This window comes from Vipera ursinii (genome assembly GCF_947247035.1).
Source record: "Vipera ursinii genome assembly, chromosome: 1".
NCBI classification, from domain to species: domain Eukaryota; kingdom Metazoa; phylum Chordata; class Lepidosauria; order Squamata; family Viperidae; genus Vipera; species Vipera ursinii.
Window position 1 is genome coordinate 121,233,101 of NC_139512.1, and position 23,931 is coordinate 121,257,031.

At 38.8% G+C, this 23,931-nt stretch overlaps 1 protein-coding gene across 1 annotated transcript in view; it reads right to left on the bottom strand.

The window, feature by feature from the left end:
• PLCD4 (phospholipase C delta 4) overlaps positions 1-14,326 on the bottom strand; it is a gene marked incomplete at its 3' end in the record, with an annotated part of 38,306 nt that extends 23,980 nt beyond the window's left edge. Inside the window, exon 1 of the mRNA XM_083349733.1 lies at positions 14,227-14,326. The remainder of the gene's footprint in view (positions 1-14,226) is intronic.
• Between the last annotated feature and the right edge of the window lie 9,605 nt (positions 14,327-23,931).

Below are 23,931 nucleotides of genomic sequence, written 5' to 3' on the forward strand. Positions count from 1 at the left end.
TCCTCTTCTATTTACTTATCACCTTTTATTTTTACTTTTCTTTAAATTTCTTTAAATTATTGTTTTACACATTATATAAAACTTCTTTAATAAAAATTAATTGAAAAAGTACAGATTTAATCACTTGTTAGGCTCCTTGTGTAGCTCTGAATGGGGAGGTGCTATTTCTGAAACAAAAATCTGACAGTCACAGCATCAGGACCGGGGGGGGGGATCATCTGGAGCAGGTACATCAAGAGAGAACTTTACTGTGTCATCCCATGATTTTTTTCATGCCTATGACTCATCAGCCAGGCTATCTTTGAACTCAAGTTTGCAATGTATCAGAAGAGTATTAGACATGTCCTCAAAAAAATACCTGTCAGATCATAGGTACAGAGGAGAGGCTGTGAAGAAAATTGCAGAATCTTTCTCCTGAGTTCACTCAGACAATCACTTAAATATGAGCCAGCAGTGTGCTGCTGCCACCCAAAAAAACAATGCAATCCTGGGCTACATTAACAGAGGGATGGAATCAAAATCACGTAAAGTGTTAGTAGCACTATATAATGCCTTGGTAAGACCACACTTGGAATATTGCATCCAGTTTTGGTCACCACAATATAAAAAGATGTTGAGACTGTGGAAAAACTGCAGAAAAGAGCAGCAAAAATGTTTAGAGGACTGGAAACTAAAATTTGAAGAACAGTTGAAGGAATTGGAAGATTAAGGTTAGGGATCTTAGAAAAGGCAGAAGTGGGATGATTTTACATATCTCTTTATGCCACTAATGCTTTTTTAATGGTAGTTTTACAGAATCAAACAACAGAAATTTAAAGAAAAAGTGAAGAGATATTCCGTTAAATATTGATATAAAACCCAAGTAACATCCCTTAAAGCAGAATTACCAAAGACTCTGTCCTCTCACAATGACTTTTATGATCCCCCTAAAGAGAGTTGAAATCTCTCAATTTTGTTTTAATTTTCAAAGAAGCGGATTTGGTGCAGATTATCAATTCCCCCCCCCCAAAGAAGTCAGTCAAGGGGATCAAGCAGTCTGAGTGGACATGTAGCATGAGAAAGCAAGCACTACTTGTTTCTTTGGCCTGAATGCTACTAAAATGCAAAATACATCTCCAGGTGCTCCAACCAGGAGGCAAGCAGTTGTGATTCAGCCTACTTTAAAAGCCACAAATCCTATTCTTGCTTTAGAAACTGGGATCTCTTGGGATATGATTGTTGTGAGCACTCAACCTGCATGTATGTGCAAATAAGCCTGTAGTGTATGCTCACAAAAGCATACACGGAATTGTCAGCACAGCAGGGGGCTGGACAGCTCCAGGCTATAACCGCTTTTGGCGGGAAAGCCTGAATAGAACTTATCGTTGACAGCCCCAGGGCATGGTCAGCTCTGGCGGGAAGCCAGGGTTTAAATCCATTGGCCACCTGCACTGGCGGGAAGCCCAGGTTTGAATCTATTGGTTGCGATTCACCTGGGCAGGTAGATACCAGGTAACCCCTTTGCTCCAGCTTCATTCCTGACTCAATAAAGGAATTCTACCCAGCTCAAGTGTCCGTCTCTCCGTTCAATCACGCGACATTGAAAAGCCCATCAAAGAATCAGTTACAATACTCGACTTACAACGGTTTGTTTAGTGACCATTCGAAGTTACAACGGCACTGAAAAAAGTGACCTCTTGACCATTTTTCACACTTAACGATCATTGCAACATCCCCATGGTCACATAATCAAAATTTGGCAACTGGTTCTTATTTATGACGCTTGCAATGTCCCAGGGTCATGTGATCACTTTTTGAGACGTTCTGTCAAGCAAAGTCATTGGGGAGCCAGATTCACTTAACAACCATAATACTATGGTAACAATTGCGAAAACTGAAGTTTTGGGCTCAATTGTGGTTGTAAGTTCAGAACTACCTGTATAACAGAAGCAAGATTAGATTTCAATGACCATCCATGGAGAACAAATCTGGGCACATATTGCTAATGTAACGTATCTCATTATTATTAGTGGAGTGGACATCTATCATTCCAAGTTATACAAGGGAGTCAGCTGTCTGCAGTGCTAAATTATCAAGCATCTTTATACTTTAATCTATCCCAACTGAATGCTCCTTTTCTTAATTGACAGTAGAAGTGGAGAAAAATGGCATTCTATTTCTGGAAGTAAAAGACATGCTTAAATGTTATTCCTTCCTTAAAACCATCACTGTTCCTCTTTAATGCTCTTTGTAATGTTTTGTACCTGCTCGGAGGCAAGAATTTAGGTTAAGAAACATCACGTGGTATGCATTTAATGGAGTGATGTGGTAGATTTCTGGGAAGAGCTCCTAGCTTTTGGAACAAATGGTTGTTTCTTTTTGGCACGACCTCTCAAAATACATGCAGTACTTTCAGAAATTATAATTTCATCTAAACTCATTTCTTCCTATTACAAAATCAAGCCCTCACGGTTATGGACATCCTAGCAAAAGACCTGAAAAGGATTTGAACCTGGCCAGGTACAAGTGCAAAGTGAGCACTTTTACATGCTGTTTCTCACTCACTCAAACACACACATACTGTACCTAACCATTAATGTACATGATGAACTTGCACAGGCAAGGGTAGACTCTAGAGCAGCAGTCAATTTTGGGAAAATATGTGAATTTCAATTCCTAGAATTCCCTAGCCAGCCATGTTGGTTGGAGAATTTTGGGTGTTGAAGTCCACACATCTTCAAGTTGCCAAGATTGAGAAACACTGCTCTAGAGGTCTGGGATCTGCATAATATTTTCCCAAAGAAGCCCATCAAATTGAATGAGTGGCCTGCCCTGGAGCATAGTCAAATGGACATTGTTTCTTCAGTGGCAAAAATGACCTGGTGTAGCTGAGCTACTACATTCCACAGATTCTAATACAGTAGCCTACAGAAAAGGATGGGTGGCCATGCTTTTTTTGTAAAAAAAAAAAGGTACCGGAACTCACACATGTCATACAACCCGCCTTGCCTACCCTACAAGGTTCCATCCAAAAAAGGTGCTGGAACTCTATTCTAGGCATTCTATGACAAAAAAAGCCCTGGGTGGGGGAGTGGATGGATGGATAGATGGATGATGGATAGAAAGAGGATGGATGGACAGACAAACAGACAGACAGATACCTTTTTCTTATTATAAACAGTTGGGATAAAAACATAGTTGATGATTGCAAAACAATCCAGTAATTCACTAAAATACTCCAGTCTATAATTCAGCTAACTATCATTCAGACATAAAGAAGTGAAAATAAATAGGAAGGAGATCAATTCAAAATGGGATTCCCTGTGATTTCTGCCTTGTTCAAATTACATTTGGTCGTTTATAATATTTTAGGCAGTCTATTTCTTATACAAAAGTTCTTGGCAGTGTTTTACTTTCATCAAGTAGAGTATAGTGTAGGATACTTATGCAGTAATAAATTTGGTATTCTTCAAGGTATCAAAAGGCTTGTTTTTGCTGCAAGAAACTAACATGACTGAGTCTCTCAAACTTATTGTACAATTTGCAAATACCAGGAACTTTATTTCTGCCCTCTGTGTGATGTTTTTAAAGAATCATTCTATAAAATTAATCATCTTATGCAGGGCTTTTTTTCTCATAGAACGCTCACAACAGAGTTCCGGCACCTTTTTTGGATGGAACCCTGTAGGGTAGGCAAGGTGGGTTGTATGACATGTGTGAGTTCCGGCACCTTTTTCTTTTACAAAAAAAGCACTGCTCTTATGAATACCAGGATTTCTGTTTTATCATTAACAATGGCTATTCTGCTACTATTAATAACTGTACTTTCTGCATCCAAGATCTCTTGGGCCTCACCACGACAGTACCTCCACTATGCATATGTGCATGTGTATGCACAATTTATTCATTTATTATATGCACCCATTTTTTTCTCTAGCTGAATATGGGTATAGAGTATATAATTATATAGAAGGAACGAGGTAGGCATCAGATCCAGCTCTAAGGTCTGGGTGCCAAATTTAGGTTTTGGGTTTTGATTATTTAAGGTCTATGTTTTATTTTACTTTATTTAGTATTCTTTTTTTTTCTTGTGAGCTGCCAAGAATTTTGTAATTACATCAGCCATGGTATATACATTTTACATATAGTGTGTGTGCATTTGGCTACTAACAGAACAATTGTAGCTTACCATATTTCTGGCTAAATTGGTTCCATTGTTCTTACTGTTTGGGAATATTGCACAATAATTACAATAGAATATATAAAAACCTATGATATAATAAACATATTAGCTTTAAAGAGGCCATCAGATTCTGAAGCTTACTGGAATCATTAGCAGTATCTAATGTATAAGAATAGCCTATGGTTACAATCTGGCTATTACAAGATACTTTCTTTAAGTTGACCAAAACAAGACTCAAAAGAAATACGGTGGTTTGATTTCCTTTACACCTGCAAGCTGGTGTACCATGCAATTTATGATGGATTAATAGAGACCTTTTTAAAAGAGGCTAACACAATCACATCAAAAATAAAAATGATACATTTCTAAATGGCACAATTATAACTTCCTTTCATTAATATGGTTGCCACTCCAATTAAAATAAATGCATTACTCCAAGTCAAGGTCAGCCACAAAATTCTGCTGCTTCCTGAAACAAGATGCCATCAACACTTCATGTATAAAAAAAGTCAGCAGACAAATTTTACTAACACTGTAGTATCGGGGCAGAATTTCTGACCAAATTCTAGCCTCTTTGCAAGGGGGAACCATTTTTGCTAAACTTGATTTAACGTAGGCGTATCAGCAACTGCCGGTAGACGAGGCCACAGCCACGGCTCAAACAATAGTAACTCATAGAGGGGCATTCAAAGTCAAACACTTGCAGTTTGGAGTCAGCGTTGCACTGGGTATTTTCCAAGGGATTATGGAGCGCACACTTAAAGGTATACAGGGTGTCTGTCCTTATTTTGATGATGTTCTCATTGCTGGGAAATCCCCAGAAGTATTGGCCAACAGGCTCAGGGCTGTGTTACAAAGGCTCCGCGATGCAGGCCTCAAGTTAAAGAAAAACAAATGTAGTATTGGGGTTTCATCAACAGAATTCTTGGGGTTCTGTATCGATGCTAGTGGGATTCACCCTGCTGAGTCAAAGGTTAAGGCCACCAAAATGGCTCCTAGGCCAAAATCAAAAGCAGAGCTGCAAGCATTTTTGGGCCTCCTGAATTTTTATCACACATTTCTACCTCATAAGGCTGCAATAGCTGAGCCCCTCCACAGGCTACTTGATAAAAAAGCCCCTTGGAAATGGACTGACTTACATGAAAAACGTTTCCAGGATCTTAAGGCCCTTCTTTCAGAAAAGTCCACTGTAACTCATTACATTGAATCTAAACCTGTATGTCTTGCATGTGATGCATCTCCCTATGGGGTGGCGGCAGTCTTAAGCCACATAGAGAAGAATGGGAAACAAGTCCCTATTGCATTCTATTCTAGAACCTTATCTGCTGCTGAGCATAATTATGCACAGATTGATAAAGAAGCCTTAGCCATAGTGGCTGAAGTCAAAAAATTTCATGATTATTTATATGGCAGGGATTTCACTGTCTACATTGACCACAAACCCCTTTTGGGCTTATTCACAACAGATAAGAAAACTCTCCACATACTATCTCCAAGAATGCTGAGATGGTCTATATTTTTGTCTGCATACAAATTTAAGTTAATTCACAAACCTGGGAAGGAAATGGGCCATGCAGATGGCCTCAGCAGACTACCACTGCCACTAATGGATCCTGATCCAGCTCCTGCTGCTAAAATATTGTCCATTCAGGACTTGCCTGAGTTTCCCCTCCATGCTGGGGATAGTGCTGCTGAGACTGCCACAGATAAAATTCTGAGCAGAGTACTGTCATGGGTATACACGGGCTGGTTGGAAAAAAGTCCAGGCCCTGATTTCCAAAGTTATTTTGTCAGGAGACATGAATTGTCTGCACATAAGGGCTGCATATTAAGGGGTAACAGAGTCATTATCCCCACATCATTGAGGGACAGAGTCTTACATTCCTTACATGAAGGCCATCCAGGCATTGTACGGATGAAAGCCTTGGCTAGAAGCTACCTTTGGTGGCCTGGCCTGGATAAGGCTGTGGAGGATCAAGTCCATGGTTGCTATACCTGCCAGAGGTCTAGGCCTGAAATGCCTCAGGCCCCACTTCATAGGTGGGAGGAAACACATACACCCTGGTCCAGGGTTCATATAGACTACGCTGGGCCTTTTCAAGGACAGCTTTTTATGGTAGTAGTGGATAGCCACTCAAAATGGCTGGAAGTAGTTCCAGTCCCTAATATGACTACTGCTAGGACCATCCAGGTGCTGAGAAAACTCTTTGCAACACACGGGTTGCCTAATGTTTTGGTTTCTGATAATGGGGCTCAATTCACTGCTGCTGAGTTTCAGGCTTTTCTCAGAGCTAATCTCATCAGACATGCTACGTCTGCACCATTTCACCCCTCTTCGAATGGACAAGCTGAATGCATGGTGAGGACAACAAAGGGGGCGCTCAAGCGCATCATCACAGGTGCCTGGCATCATAGACTGGCAGATTTCTTGCTCTGTCAACACTCTACACCCTGCACAGCTACAGGTAAAAGTCCTGCTGAGCTTCGGTAGGGAAGGCGCTTAATTACTAAACTGGACAGGTTGCATCCAGACAGAGTGGCATCCGAAGCCTCTAAACCAAACCCCCCGAGGGGGCTGCAAATAGGTAATTGGGTTTGGGCCAGGAACTATGGGCCTGGAAACTTGTGGGTTCCTGGTCAGGTGATCAAAGAAGCCAGACCCCTATCTTATAAAGTGGGGTTGGAGGGAGGGCGACTGGTCAGAAGACACATTGACCAACTTAGGAAGAGGTTTCCAGAATGGTCACTAAGTGAGGACTATGGCACAAGTCCTTCCCGAAGTCCTCAAGCTGGCACCCAAACCAGCCCACACCAGAACCACCAAGGTTTTCCTTTCTCAGTGGAACTTTATTCAGAGGAGGAACATGGCAGCTCAGAAGTGCAACATGGGACCCCTGACCAGGTGAACCAGCCGAATCTCAGCGACTGCTGTGCCTACTCTGCTAAACAGTCAGACTCTGGGGTGGGCCAACCTGGAGAGGCCAGCCGGAGCAATTCAACTCCCCTGGACAATGGAGCACAAGGGGACATGGGTCTACCCAGCCCACCAGGTAAGCTGGTAGACCACAAAGTGACTGGAACTCCAAGGCGTTCCTCCAGACAACACAAATCCCCAGCATATCTTACAGACTATGTTGTAAAATAAAGTGATGTGTAATGTTGTGACATTGTACTACTACCTACAGAAATTGGGGGTAAATTGTAACTGCTGGCAAGCATGTTCACTGAGATGTTATTTTATCTCTTTGTAGTTATACTGCATTGACAAGCAGACAAATTTTACTAACACTGTAGTATCGGGGCAGAATTTCTGACCAAATTTGAAGCCAGGAGGCCATGAAGAGTACACAGAACAGGATGAACGGCAGTCATGGCTGTACCCTCCAGTACTTTCTTACTGCTTTCAGACTCATTACCTCTGTTACCTGATACAGTACAAATTGGCTCACTCTGCTTCGCTGAAAGGGAAGGGTATGCTAAGCATATAGTCTAAAGAGCCCTTTAGGTCTAATTTACTCACACTACAGTAGAAATTTCTTTACATTATCACTAGCACTAATAGCCCAACTGAATTCACACCTTCACTACAGTAATTCTGCAATTCCTATCAACCATATGAACTACTGTTCTATGAAAAATAAGTCTTGTACTTTGCTTAGATATAAGCAGGTCCTAAATAACAATACTAATGGTAACTGGAATTTTAGTACAGATTTGTACTACCGGTACTTTATTATATTGGATTCCAGAACTCTTGTTTCATTATTTAATTGACAATATCCAGTAAGCTCTGAAGTTCTTATCTAACAACCATTTCATAAAATCACAGAATTAGAAGGCACTTTTTAGGCCAATCCTTCTCTGAGTGCAGGAATCTAAATTATAGTATTTGTGACACATTACTAGCTAATTTCTGCATGAATACATCCAGTTAGAATTTATCATCCTGCGTTTTACAATAATAGAGAACTGTCTGCAGCGTTTTTGTATGTGATCCTGAATAGTGACACAGTACAGTATCACTTTTCAATTCATTCTTCTCTCAAGATTAAACACATCTGCTCTCTTCATTCCCTCTTGTTAGAGCTTGGTTTCCAGCTTACTGATAATTGTCACTAGCCTTCTCTGTATTCTGTTCAATTTGTTTCAATTCTTTTTAAAGTAAAGCAGTCAGAATTGTATGGAAATGTTGGGCTGATCTGACCATGGGAGGCTAAATAGGGCTATCTCTATGAGTTGGAAAATAACCAGAAAATAAATGTATGTTCCAACATGTCTGACCTGGTTCCTATTAATATTTTGATAAAAGCCAATTTCATTTCTCTACATTGGCACCTTCCATTTATAAACTAGGCATTTATGTCTACATAGGGTGATTGCCCAAACAGATAAAGAGACAAGGCTAAATTGTGAGGAAAAAAACCTCTTTCCTACCATCACCTACTGTACCCAATCCAATATACAAATATATTTGTAGATCTCACTAGCTGCAGTCATTAAACTCCTTAAGACTTACTGGATTCAATGGGCTTTTGGAATAGCACCACGTGTGTTGCTGGAGAACTAACGGTTCTCCAGCAACCCAGACAGGACGTCTCCGGTCCTGCAAACATGGGTTCAATCCAATTGGTTGCTACCAGAGGGTCTGGCTATATATTGTAGCAGGGTGACTCCAAGTCCTCGGTACAGTTTCAGCTTAAATAAAGAATGAGTTTCTCTGTATTCAACTTCGTGTCTCCATTCCTGCTCATCAGAGCCCACGACATAATAACGTACTTAAAACATTGTGAAGGATTTAAAATCATTTGTTCAAACCTAAAAGGCCTGACTCAGGGGGCAAACCTTGAAAAATAGAAAAAATGAGGGCTGGACACATTTTTTGAGGGAATGTACTCCTTAGTAACATGAGAAAAGGTCCTTTAGTGGAACTCTTTGGCAAGTAGACTTTCATTATCATTCCAATATTGGCCATATTGATAACTCCTACTTCACTATTAAAAAGAGAAAGAAAATCAGCCTTACTTTTTCATCTGCTCGCTCTAGCAACATTATTTCTTATTATGAAGGAAATTTGGCCAACCAATTCTTATATGTATTGTCTAGGCCAGGGGTAGGCAACCTTGGCTCTTTTACGACTCATGGACTTCAACTCCCAGAATTCCTGAGCCAACACTGCTATCATGTCCCTCCCGGTCCTTCTTTTCTCTAGACTGGCCATTCCCAAATCCTGCAACCTTTCTTCATATGATTTAGTCTCCAGGTCTTTAATCATCTTAGTTGCTCTTCTTTGCACTTTTTCCAAAGTCTCAACATCTTTTTTGTAATGTGGTGACCAAAACTGGATGCAGTATTCCAGATGTAGCCTTACTAAGGCTTTATAAAGTGGTACTAATACTTCACATGATTTTGATTCTACAGTATGCTTCTGTTTATACAACCAAGGATTGCATTAGCTTTTTTGGCTGCTGTCACACGCTCCTGACTCATGTTTAAGTGATCTTAAATTCTTTTGGAGATGGGACAGGACAACAAATTATTAATATGGCAACCTTGTTTCTGAACAAATTGCTACTTCTGCCTATTATAGATTTTCCTTCTACCTTTTCCTATGATGCTCAGGGCATCGTGACATGAAGATCATAACCCTCACAATCAGCCCTACTGCTAGGCAAACAGAAAATCATTACTTTAGGTGCCAGATTGTTAAGTATCAATCTGAGTCCTTCTGATTCAGAAGATGAAGAGCTTGATCAATCTGACCCTCAACCTGCACTACTGTAATTACTTGAAGGGAGCACTCCAGAGAAGATCCAGGTGTCGGTTGAATCAGTTGATCCAGAACCTGAACTAAACTAGGCTCTGAGTCCACCACACATCACAAATGAAGAAGAGGAGTCAAGCCACCCACCTGAAAGAAGGAAAAGATGAAGGAAAAAAGCATGGCTCAGCCAACTAGTCAAATTGATAGGGATATGAAAAAGACTTTGTAAATGGCTTTTTGTACCAAATAACAATGGATGCTTCTACCTGTCTATGTGCAATTTTTGGCTTACCTGTGACTCTGGAATGGAAATGTACTTTTCTTGGCAGTTTTGGCTCTTCAGTTTCGGCTGCTTTCTATACAAAACCTTTGAGTTTGCAGCAGGTTTTCTACTACTTTGGTAAAAGTTTTATGATAGCAGAAAATATTGAGCTTGTTATCATAAGCTGGGTGTATGTTCCTTTATGGCAGCAGCCTTTGGAAGTGCTCTGGGAGTGGGGGGGGGGGTCCTCAAGAATCCATTCACAAAATACAGGCAGCTTTCATGAGTAAATCACATCATTGTTCAGCAACCACCCCCCCCACCTCTTCGTCCAGGGGAAAGAAGTAAAGGAGCAGTCATATTCCCTGAGGAGGTAACGAATAGGATTTTGCATCTCTGAGCAGTCAATACACTTTACTACTGCAAAACAGCTGGATCCCTCCCTGATTTTCTGTGGAATAAGAGAAGAGATTCCCTCACCCGCCCCCCCAAATGTAAAAAGATCATTTCTTAAGGGTTGACTCTCAAAACATATTCAGACTTATAAGATATATACCCTCATGGATATAAAATTGGGCTTTTCTCTAATGTGTCTCACATTAAGCTTCCCTACAAACTGAAGGAAATGTATGCTAGGTTGAATTGCCAGAGTGTATATTTAGTTTCTCTCTGGGGGGGGGGGGAGTGAAATATAATATCTCATCTCAGTCCCACAAGAATGACCTGCTTGCTGCCTCTGTGGATACACAGGAAAGGGGAGGAGTGTATGTCACCTGATCTTGCATATGTTGGGTTTGGCAGTGGATCATGATAGGATATACTTCAGATATATTTTGAAAGCTGCTTTGCAGCATGTAACAATTTCTGTTAACCCCCTACCAATCTATATAATTTTTGGGGTTGCTGACCCTCTTACTGATGATCCAACGGTTGCTGGAATTGGGTATGTGTAGTTTAACGAAGGGAAGAGTGAGGGGTGACATGATAGCAGTGTTCCAATATCTCAGGGGCTGCCACAAAGAAGAGGGAGTCAAGCTATTCTCCAAAGCACCTGAAGGCAAGACAAGAAGCAACGGATGGAAACTAGTCAAGGAGAGAAGCAACCTAGAGAGAAACTTCCTGACAGTTAGAACAACTAACCAGTGGAACAACCTGCCTCCAGAGGTGGTGAATGCTCCAACACTGGAGGTTTTTAAGAAGAGACTGGACAGCCATTTGCCTGAAATGGTATAAGGTTTCCTGCCTGAGCAGGGGGTTGGACTTGATGACCTCCAAGGTCCCTTCCAACTACTACTTCTTCTTCTTCTTCTTCTTCTTCTTCTTCTTCTTCTTCTTCTTCTTCTTCTTCTTCTTCTTCTTCTTCTTCTTCTTCTTATTATTATTATTATTATTATTATTATTATTATTATTATTATTATCATTATCATTATCATTATCATTATTAATATTATTATTATTATTTCTGAAGAACCTAAAAGCTACTTTGTTGAGCTGCTTCCAGAACAATGGTGTCTATGTGTTGCAGCAAAATTAGATACACCCCAGTAAATCACAAACCAGCCACTCAGATGTTTGCCTGCTTGTTCTGTGAGACCAGATTGAAATAGTCATAATTTGGTTTGCCATGCCACAGAGATGAAGCCATAGAATCATATAGCATCTAAAAACCTAACATTATTGATCTATTAATGTTCATGAGCTGTATACGGCCAGTCCCTATTTTTTTTAAGTGCCATTTCTGATGATGTTGCTTTTACTTTGCCCCCAGCCCACAAATTGAGCTAGCCTTAAGTCATCCTTCACTTTACTGAGTATAAAGTATCTTTTCCCTCTTATTCCAGTTTCATTCCAGATGTGTCAAACTTGTTTGGTTTTCTCACCCTTTACTTTGGAGTGAAGTCAGGTGTCTGTAATGACTTGAAATATAGGCCGCTGAGGCACGGTGGGGATTGGCAATGGGAACAGAAATATCAAATCGATATGATTTTCTGCTGATGTAAATATAAGGTCTAAGACTGTAATTAATAGGGAAAGGCCTTGAATAAAAATTCATTTAAGTAAAAGTAGAAATATATTGCTTTTTTGCTTTTCTAATGACACTAAAAGGAAGCTAAGTTACAGCCACATTTTGAATTATTGCACCATAGTGCTGACATTGCAGTGAAAAGTATATGTCAGTGACAGAAAATAGAAACTTGGTTGAATGAAATGGAATTTTGGCAACAGCGCATTTGGGAATATGCCTAATTAAAAAGCTCTACAGAAACATGGTACCCAGTTTTGAAAAATGTTATAGAGTTGCTCTCCAAGAGTGTCTGAGGGAATAGAAACTGCCACAGCACCCATGGCTGCGTTGATCTTTGGTGGAGCTGTGGATCATACTATGTCCATTCACAAGGCAGTCTCCCAACAAAAAGGTCAGAAAAATATTAGAAGGTACTCAAAAATGTTCAGCATCCTGAAAACATCCCTCCACTGCACAATAAATCTGAAGGATACAAACTAAAGGGTGATACTTATCATCATATCTACATAAATGAACAGTCTACTGCCTATAAAATGAGAACAAGGGTTACTCAGGGTTATTGTTAGGTTAAATGCTAACAGTAGAAGTGGCCAACTAAATCGACAATTCTTCTGATGTTAATCATTAAGTTAAACTGAACCTTAAAAATCTCTAAAGATTTTAGAAAGTAAAACTAAGAGTTCGCTCTTTAGACAGAAGTGGGAGTTTACAGTTTTCAAGAGATTTGGGAATGAAGTGCTAAAGATACCCGGGATTGGGGTAGGGTTTAGAAGTTCCTCAACTGCTATATCAAAGAACAACACTTTCTTTGAAAATCCTAGCTGTTGTTTATACATCACCATTCACCTTTAAAAAACAACTCTCATTAAGTCTCTTTCCTTGAATATATAAACTGAATTCTCAAGGAAAATTCAAAGACCGTTCTTGGAGTTGGGCAGCCTCAACAAATAATAAAATTAAATCTCCTTTGTTTATTTTACTTTTTACTATCACAAAACATTTCCGATTATCAACACCCATTTCTTTTCTGCTTAAGGTCTAATTTCTTTAAACTTGCAGGAACATGCAAAATGATGTTACGATTAGCAACTAGAACATTTTTTTAAAATATAAAACTCTCAGGAAGGTTTTTAAAACGTTTGTGGTGAGCGAGTGGGTAAGAATCAAGACTTATTTTCCACTTTACTAGAATATCAAATATATGCATGCACATACAAAATGCATAAATACAAGCAGAACAAGAATGTAGCCAAACAGTTCTTCAGAGGGATGGTTGTCCAATTCTTTGCAGTATTTAAAAAAAAATTAAATAAACTGACCCTGTTCCTTTACAGAGTGCTTCATTGTCTCTCCGTTTTTGAAATTCTAATGCTCAGATGTTAGAAAGGATATACTTTCAAGAAATGATTTAACCTCTCCAAATATATAACTGCAGCTTTGGTTTATCCAGGATTGTCCTTGAGAATCAAAAATCCAATCAGACGTGCAGCAGAGATCTATGACATCCTACTCTAACCCAAGACTCACAGCACACTCTTCCATCTGCATGTAAACATTTGGTACACTTGAGATTTGCATCTGTAATTATACTTACACACAGGTTCTTAAGTTCATGATTAGCCTTAACTTCCCTCTCCCAGCTTTGATTTACATTTCCAGAATCTTTTTTCCTGCACTATAACTAAGCCATAGAAAATGAAAGAAATTCGTGCCTCTGAAGACATGCAAAGTTCTTTTCCTTAAACAAACTGTGTATGTATATACACATTCTCTCTCTCTCTCTCTATCTATATATATATATATATATAGAGAGAGAGAGAGAGAGAATTAGACTGAAATCCCTCCATGCATACTCTTGCTCAGCATCTCTTATTTTAGGAACGTAAGGTTCACTGCCCTGATTTGTCTTCAAGCGCTTATTTTTCCCTGATCTCCCGCTTTCCTTTTTTAGACAGCACTGCAGCAAAAGTCCCTCTGTTGCCTAAATGCACCAGTCTTTGCATTAAAACTCTTACCAGTGGACAGAGAATCCCAGCTTGGGTGAGTATTGTGTCAAAGTGTCTCTATGCCCTGAGATAGCATGATGGCTTCTCTTTCAAGTATCCTGAGTTTGCCCTACCACCTCATCCTGTTGGTACTTGAAACTGCTACTGACGCAGTAATTGCATTGCACACACACAAAAGCTCACAGCAGCTTAGCGTGCCCAGGGCTTTGCCTTCTCCCTTAAAGGCACAGAGCAAGATGCTCATCTGTCACTCGGATGTTTGATAAAATTGATCTGACTTGCATAGGATGTTGGAGAGGTGAAAAAACTTCTCAGATGGATTAATATGTATGTTACCATGAATAATGAAACAGATTGATTCTGGTCTTTGGGACTGTCCTGATACCTAATGTCTCCTTTTTCTCCATTGACCAACCAGGTTCATTTGTTCTTATAAAACGTTACCTAACTGTGAAGAATATAACCCAGCTTGTCTGTGCTCTTTTGGGTTGTCATTGCTACAGCATCACACAAAGTCTGAAATTTGAAAAGAAGCCGATCTTGTCTCCTGGAAATACATAACTTAGTTCTGCACAAAAAATATTTGCATTATACGGTATGCTGATAAGCATGGATTAGAGTTGATTTCTTCTGGGGGAAAAAAGATTATCTATAGATGGTGAGAAACTAATGATTTTGTTTTTCCTAGACCCACTTCCTCCTTTAATATTTTTTTCTTATGACTAAGAAGATGACGTAGATTAAGAAGGCTTTTGGAAATACTGTAGTATGTTTTGATCTATTTCTGCAATATTCCAAATGGCTTATAAATGAAGGAAGTTAAGAAACTCTACTTATCTTCTTCAGTCATAATATGAAGTCCATTAATAAGATTTTGTTGGAGAGCAACTGTCCTACACAGGAGAAGGATTCAAGAGGGGAATTAGACTGGACTCCTTATGTAAATACAAGAGGGCAAGGTCTGACACCCCTCCCTCCAAATGCCTGACCTTTATCAAAGTTTTTCCCAGGTAAAAGCTACCAGTCTGGGGAGATTCTTGTGAAATAGGCATAGAATAATGAAGTAGTTAGATTGAACTCTACATGTGAGTCAGATTGTTTGCTCCTGACATATTTTCTTTCCTAAACTAAAACAAGCAGTTTTTCCTTCTGATAATCTGTATACATCAAATTTATTAGAACGCTTCTTGTACTTTAAATCAAAAGTTAGGTGTGGTTTTTTTTAAGACTTAAGTGTTAAAAATAACATATACCCCCTTATTGCTTCTTCTTCGCCTTGTAAATTATTATCTTGTAGAACCCCTTTTCATGAGCTTCATCTCAATACACTGTAGTTCATTTTACTTCAACTTATTTAACTGAGATATTAAAAGTTTCTCCAATGGGAAATTAAATTTAACCTTTTATTTAGGAAATACATACATACATACATACATACATACATATCCATCCAAGTCGCATAATTATGACTCTTGGCAGTATATGTCAATAAAACAACACCAAAAATTCAATTATCATATAATATTGAGTATTTTGTGTGGAAAATAGGGCAAAATAGGAATGTTTGCCAACTTCAGTTACTTATAAAATAATAAAGGTGGGTCAAAAATGTAATAATAATAATTAATATCAGTGTAACGAAATATATGAATAGGTTCCCAGATTTCAGATGTAGATCCTTTGGAAATGGAAATAGCTCTTCCATCTTGGTCAGCCAAAATAAGGAGTCCATAGTTGAACTAAGAATACCGGTAATACAGATGCAGTAATATGTTGGGGAAACTAAATTTATCTCTCACAGTTAGCTTTGGGTCAACAATTGTAATTGATGTCACAAGCAGAATGAAAGCAATTATTAGCAGTAGGCTGAGCATATGTTTATAAGAAATAAGAACTCAGAGGATTAATTGAACGATCTCAGACGCCAGAGGCCAAACACATTAAAAGCTATTTATACCTAAAATGCAAGTGCCTCTTCGTATGTCTTGAGAGACTGGATGCAGCCTACCAGACAGCATTTGATTTAAAATAAAATACAAAAAGATAGTATTTGAATTATATGTGAATTATGAACATATGAATGGATGTGTTCTCAGAATAGGAAAATAAACAGGAATTGCTTAAAATCTAGAATACAATGGGCAACAGAATGTGTAGTGGATAAAGGCTGAGGATTTGGACTTGGACCTGGTTTATCTCAGCTTGAGCCTTGAATAAATCATCAGATCTGTGAAAAGAAAATTCAGGTAGCATGCATTATATGATGACTAGAAGGACTGGACCATAAGTATAAATCAATGTCTCTTTATACATTTATTTTTTATGTCAAAAATATAATGACTGGTCTATTTGAAGTCATCAATTTCTACCCCTGTGTGCTGAAAGGATGACAGAGTATGAAACCTGCTGCTAGGCACAAAACATGGTTATCCACTGCTATGACTTGGGTTACAAATTACATTCAACCCTATTTGCAATACATAAAAAAATAAATAAGTACAATTATACAATATTGTTCATTTTAAAATATGTATGTGTCTGTCTTGTTGTAGATTCAAATAGAGCATTGTACTGTTAGCCTTATTGTATTTTAGCTAAATATGAATATTTTACGTCAGGGGTGTCAAACTCGATTTCATTGAGGGCCACATCAGCACTGCGGTTGCCCTCAGGGGGCCGGGGTGGGTATGGCCAGGGTGGGCGTGGCCTACTGGGTGGGCGTGGCTAGAGTGCGTATGGCCTACTGGGTGGGCATCGTTCGCATCAAGGGTGCCTATGGGGGCCTGGGCAGGAGTGGGACAGATCTGAGGGTCTCTGGCAGAATGAGGGTCTCTGGGCCAGGGCCAAGGCAGTGGGGGCCGTTCCCTCACTGTTTCCAGGATGGCTTCGCGGGCCACATGAAACCACTCCGCGGGCCGGATCCGGCCCCCGGGCCTTGTGTTTGACATGTCTGTTTTACGTGGACAGCATTTTATAACCTTGTTTTGTTTTATAGTGCTCTTGACAAAGGAACGTTCCAAAATGTGATGGGATTTTATACAAAACATTTTCTCTTGGCCTTAGAGGTTTCTCCCACTGCTGCCAATGAAAAGCCTGTCTTTTTCTTACACTTGTTTGCCAGATGGTAGTTCAAACAAGGGGAAGCTTTCTGCCCCATCTATGAGGAGACAGTCTTTTAAAGCAAAAAGAAGCAGGATTAGTCTAAAAGACAAATCACGTCAAAATGACTAAACAGAGTTAGACAATATGGGGACCTTGACAACTTTAGGACATGTAGACTTCAAGTTCCAGAATTGTTATCACCTCAAAGTAACTAATTGGAATTAGACAATATGGGGACTGTGGCAACTTTAAAATATGTGGACTTCAACTCCCAGAATTCCCTAGCAAACATGGATGACTGGGGAATTCTGGGAGTTGAAGTCCATATATTTTTAGAGTTGGCAAGATTGAGAAACTCTGTCTAGGGCAGGAAAGGAATCAGTAATGGGGAAACAAAACTATCTGCTAATGTACTTTTTTTTTCTAATTCAATTATGGATGGAGACAATCCCAACTCAATAGTTCGAAAAGGTTCCAAGTATACCTACTGGGATTAGAGAACATTTTAAATTCAAAGAGCAAATAAAATGTAAACAACATTGACTCACTCAACATTAGGACAGAGACCAATTCCCCCAGGAATATGATAAAGCCAAACTAAAAATTTGTGTTCATTAATTTTTAATTAAAAATAATGCCAAGGGAACAATCATGCTGCAGTGCAAGAATAGATCATCCATATGTCTCTAACAAAGTCATTTGATTTTAGAAGAGAATTCAATTAGCAGTTTGTGGAAACAATAGAAAATCTGTTGTAGAAAAATAAGAGAAATTTGTGTTTCCTTGGTTAGACTTAAGCAACATTAGCGAAATAGTATAGTGAAGCCTGGTATATACAGTAGTGCAGCAGTGATAAGAAACTTCCTGAAATGTAATAGACATGTTTATCTTACCGTGGTTTCATCTCTATCCAGATATGAGTTCCCTTGTTACCTGCCTTGTAATCAACAAACTGCTTGCAAGTTGAAACTTTTTGTTTCTGTAACATATAGCTTGTAATGGGCAATGGGAGGAGTATTTCATCTTGGGAATGTTACTAGCATCTCCTTTGTATGATTGACCATAAACTTAAAAATAAACTACTTTAGAGAGTGAGTACTGTAATATTGGATTCATGGCCTGACTTGAACAGACAAATGGACTGGGATCACCCTTACTGTAAAAAAACAGCTGAGAAGAGAGAGAGCTGCAATCCACTTAAGAATTTTGTTTCCAACAACGCACAGGACAATTGTGATCGATAGTATATATATATATATATATATATATATATATATATATATATATATATATATATATATATATATATATATATATATATATATATATATATATATATATGGACAGAACACACATTACTTTCTCTAGCTGGCTAAGTGTGCACAATGCTGAACCATTGAAAACATCAAGATTTAGTAGCTTTAAGAAGACACACACTCTCTCTTTCTCTCTCTCTCTCTCTCCCTCCCTCCCTCCTCCCCCTCCCTCTCTTCTGCATAGGAACCTTAGGCTTCATTACTCAGATGAGTTTTGTTGATTGATGCTTTTGGCAGTACCCACTGTTGTTGCATTAACTAAGCAATGTTACACTGCTACTCTGTGCCCAAAATAGCCAGCTGGCAGCATGCAAAGGAGATCCAGAGAGATTCCAATCATTCCCCAATAAATCAGAAGGAGTCTGATAGCACCTTTCCCAACTAACAAAGGCTTAAATTTTCATAGCTGTAACCCCTCTGGACTGTTTTGCTACCTTAGAGTAACACAGCCCTCCTCTCACAATGACATATTCAAGTAGCATGACATATTCATCTCAGGACAGAAGATTCACAACATACTCAATGTAAAATATTTCAAAAGTTTATCACCAAAAGATCACCTTTTAAAATCTACCTTATTCCATAAATGGCAAATAGGAGTTTCCCTTTTCAGCAAAGATAGCAATTCACAAGGAATAACTCTACCAGAGAGTAATACTTTCCAAATTAAGATCCAGAATCTTTAAAAGGAACTTTCAGACTTTGTGGATCTGGGCTGGAGACTTTAAACAAGCATTAGATTGATTTATATGCACACACATAACACAGATACCCAAATGCTGTTCGGCTAAATTTGATTCTGCTGCATGTGAAGGGTGGCACCCTAGGCTTCTACGTTGTTCAACTGGGGAACCATTTCAACTCTACCACCATTTTAAACATTCACAGCAAGAATATACTTATAAAGTGTTGTGGTGGCGCAGTGGTTAGAATGTAGTACTGCAGGCTAACTCACTATTAACTCCAGGAGTTCGATTCTGAGCAGCTCAAGATTAACTCCAGCCCTCCATCCTTCTGAGGTTGGTAAAATGAAGACCCAGATTGTTGGGGCAATACGCTGATTCTGTAAACCAGAGGTTCCCAGCCTTTTGAGCACCAGGGACTAGTTCCCTGGAGAGAGTTTTTCTGTGTACCAGAGGGGGTGTGGTTTTATGTACTGCCTGCAACCCGTGTATGGGGCTTCGCTTGTTTGCATGGACCAGTTTCTGACATGCCGCGGCCTGATGCCAGTCCATGGACCAGGGATTGGGGACCCCTGCTGTAAACCACTTAGAGAGGGCTGTAAAGCACTGTGAAGCGGTATGTAAGTCTAAGTGCTGTTGCTATTGCTGTAAAAAAATCCTCATGTCTTGTTTTTATTATTACTTTTATTAGATTACTTTTTTGTATGTTCATTCTTAGTTGATCCATTACTGGTTCTATTACACTATCTGATCATGCTGTAATTGCATTATCAATCATTGTAAGATGGTGTTTAAATACATTATTATGAAAAGATCCCCTCTGAAAGAAATGTAGACCAGGCCTCCAGGGTGGGGAAGGAATGAACAAATGTTTGCTCTAGGGGGGACTGTCAGGAAAGATAATTCGGACCAGAGAAATAGGAAAATGTGGGAAGTTCAAAATACTTCTTGCTGTTGTTTGGTATAAGGTGGAGCAGAAAGAAATAGGCTTTTAAAGTTCTGTTATTCTACCCTACAACAATTCAGAGCATTCCAGGAATCGCCATGCCTGTCTTTGACCTTGCCTACCTCAAAGGTTTGACACACAAAACAGATGAAACCAGATTATGTATCAGTATTTTTATTGAACATAATAAATGTAATTGCTGTTTGGAATACTTTTAAGGCATATTTCTGTGCTCATATTAATAATAATAATAATAATAATAAGTTGGAAGGGACCTTGGAGGTCATCTAGTCCAACCCCCTGCTCAGGCAGGAAACCCTATACCATTTCAGACAAATGGCTGTCCAGTCTCTTCTTAAAAACTTCCAGTGTTGGAGCATTCACCACTTCTGGAGGCAGGTTGTTCCACTGGTTAATTGTTCTAACTGTCAGGAAGTTTCTCCTTAGTTCTAGGTTGCTTCTCTCCTCGATTAGTTTTCATCCGTTGCTTCTTGTCCTGCCTTCAGGTGCTTTGGAGAATAGCTTGACTCCCTCTTCTTTGTGGCAGCCCCTGAGAGATTGGAACACTGCTATCATGTCACCCCTCGTCCTTTTCTTCATTAAACTACACGTACCCAATTCCAGCAGCCGTTCCTTATATGTTTTAGCCTCCAGTCCCCCAATCATCTTTGTTGCTTTTCTCTGTATTGTAGCACACGTTCAAGGAAAAAAGTCAATAAAGTGTGAACATTGTTATACAGTACAGTATTGGAACTTAATTCCCTTTAAACGGTTAACACAAAAGCAAGGAAGAAGATTCAGTACTGAAACAACAACAAATATTTCTACTCTGAAGGATGCACAGGATAAAGTATATTACTCTTGATTTGTTAAATAATCAATTCTTTTATATTGAACTTGACAATACTGAATCAAAGTTCACCCCTCAAAATCATTTTTTAAATGTAGGTGCTTCAAAGGTTATATATGACCAAGTTTATATCTTGCTGCATTTCTTCAAGATAAGATTTTAAATTTAAGAAATCAAGAAAATCTTATGGTCTTTATGATCTATTCTTTTTAGTGGTACATAAAACTGTTTTTTGTTCTTTATTATTGGTTTATGCTTTTTTGAATATATTTTCCCATCTTCCTTTAATTAGGTTTGCATAAACAGGATTTTCAAGGCTAGTAAAGATTAAGGTGTATGAGGTATTGCCCAATTTCTTATTAAATATTGGTCCCAAAGTTTTACAATGATCCATTCGGAGCAATTTAGCTTTATAAAAGGGAGGGAAAAAACATAGATGCTAGATTTATTTAAATTTATATTTCAGAACCTTTTTAAAAATCCGGAATTGACAGTGGTGGTTTTGCTGGATGATAATGAATGTTGTGTACAAAATACATAGATATTGTATAACAGTTTACTATATTCTCATTTTAATTAATGGATTCTTTACTTCCCATAGGCTGTAGGATATCTATGTAAATCTATAAAAATTGGGATCCTATTTGGTACTTGAATTCTTTAAAATGTTTGATTTATATAGTTGCCCAATTGGCACATGACTCAGGGTGGCATACATGTAGTACATCAATAAACATCAATTAAAACCATCTAAAATGACACATTAAATGGTAAAAAGCAAACAAAAGTACATTATGTGCCAGAAAAAAAATCATCTAGTAGAATCACTCCTTTTCCTGATAACAATGCCCTGTATTGGGAAAGAGTTGGGTCCATAATGGCTTTTGAAAGACAGGCAAGAAGGAAGCCAACTGAGTCTCAGAGATATTCTGTTCCAAAGGGAAGGGTCAGCAATAGAGAAGGTACATATCTTGGACCCCACCAAATGATGATGGGACTCGGAGTATGGTGACCCTCTCATCTTACTGGATGGGTAGAAATAACCAGAGATAAGATAGTCCTGCAAAAAAAAAAAAAAAACAGGCCCTGTGCCATTAGGGGCTTTACAACTAAGTACTAGCACCTTGAATTCTACATGGAAGTGCACAATCATTATGGACATGATTAGAGAGTAATGTGGCCTTTTAAAATATGTTGGGGCTTGGCCCCCTTTTTAGTCAAGGTTCTACTTTATTTCCACCATTTGTTGAGATGAAAGTACATTTACAATCTTGATTCATATAAAGAGTAGGAGATCTTTGTAAAATAAAATTAGGTTAAAAATAGTCATATTTTCAGCCTTCCATCCTTCCGAGGTAGGTAAAATGAGGACCCAGATTGTTGGGGGCAATTAAGCTGACTTTGTAATAATGCCGCTTGGTGTGTGTGTGAAAGCCCTAATAAGCAGGCATATACATAGAATGAAGGCTACTGCTAAGCTTGTAAGCTGCCCTGAGTCTTCGGAGAAGGGTGGGATATAAATGGAATTAAAATAAAAATAAATAAAAAATATACCTTAAGTGTCTTATTTTAAATGTTCTAATTACAAGAGGACTTCGGATTGTCTAAAAATGCAGAATGGCAACATCTTTTGACTTCACAATTTTTTTCTTGGGGCATTACTAGTGTTGAAAGAAAAATCTTCATCAGGGTCCAGTCCAAGCTGGGAATAAACAAAATGGAGACTGCTCTAGAAAGAAAGTTGTAGTTTATTGAAGAGCAGAGCCAGACAGAAAGATGGTTCTGAGAAAGCTGACCACATGTAGTAGGGACTGGTGGGTTTTTATACCTCCTTGAGCTTTTGTTTGGAGTTGTTCCTGTGGCATGAACTTTGACCTGAGTCTGAGTGTGCCTTTCTGGTATTCTGATGGTGGTGGGTTAATCCTATTATGTCCCAAAAGTCATATCCTGCTTCCCTCGGGTGTGGCTGATGGCTATGTCCTGTGTTGGATTTTTTTGGTGTGAGGGATTGTTGATTCTAGGAATCTTTGTCTTTCTAATCTAAGCTTCCTGGCTCCAATTTTTCTGACAAGATTATCACATCTACATTTCTGCAGACCTGGTTTCTGTTGGGGCAGAGAGACTTGAGGGGTGGGGGAGTTCTGCCTTTAAGATCCTTTAGGGAAATATAATATTCTGCCTTTTTAATATTCCCCCAAATATTTAATTCTCTGGATTCTTCCCACACTAGCATCTAAAATTCGAGTTACTATCAACATACAAAGTTGTTTTGGGTGATGGTAAACTTGATGCATTTTTAATAGATAAAAATGTTCGTAATTTGCAAGAACTTTGGGATAGAGTTGAAATACCCTGTATTAAGAAATCAATGATTAGCAGTCTTAAAACATTTTTTTTGGTGCCATCAAGAGTCAGTGTTGATTCTTGGCTACTAACTGGACAAGTCCCTGGAGTTTTCTTGGCAATGTTTTTGAAAGTGATTTGTTTCCCTGCTTCCTATGGCATATAAGGAGTGACTGGCTCTAAGTCACCCAGGGGCTGGGTGCCTGAAGTAGGATTAGAACTCAGTGTTTCCTGGTTTTTACCCTGCTGCCGTAACTACTATAAATATCACTTATTTTTTTGGCAGAGCACAAGCTTCTGTTACACTAATAGAATTCTGTGGTGGATATAACTGTCCATATTAAAATGACAGGAATCTGGATTTGTGAACATTTCTTTAAATCATATAATATGGGTTGAAGTTTTTTAATTCAAAACAGCCCCATCAAAGTTGACACTGTTTTATTGGAGGAAAATTCCAAACAACTTCAGTGT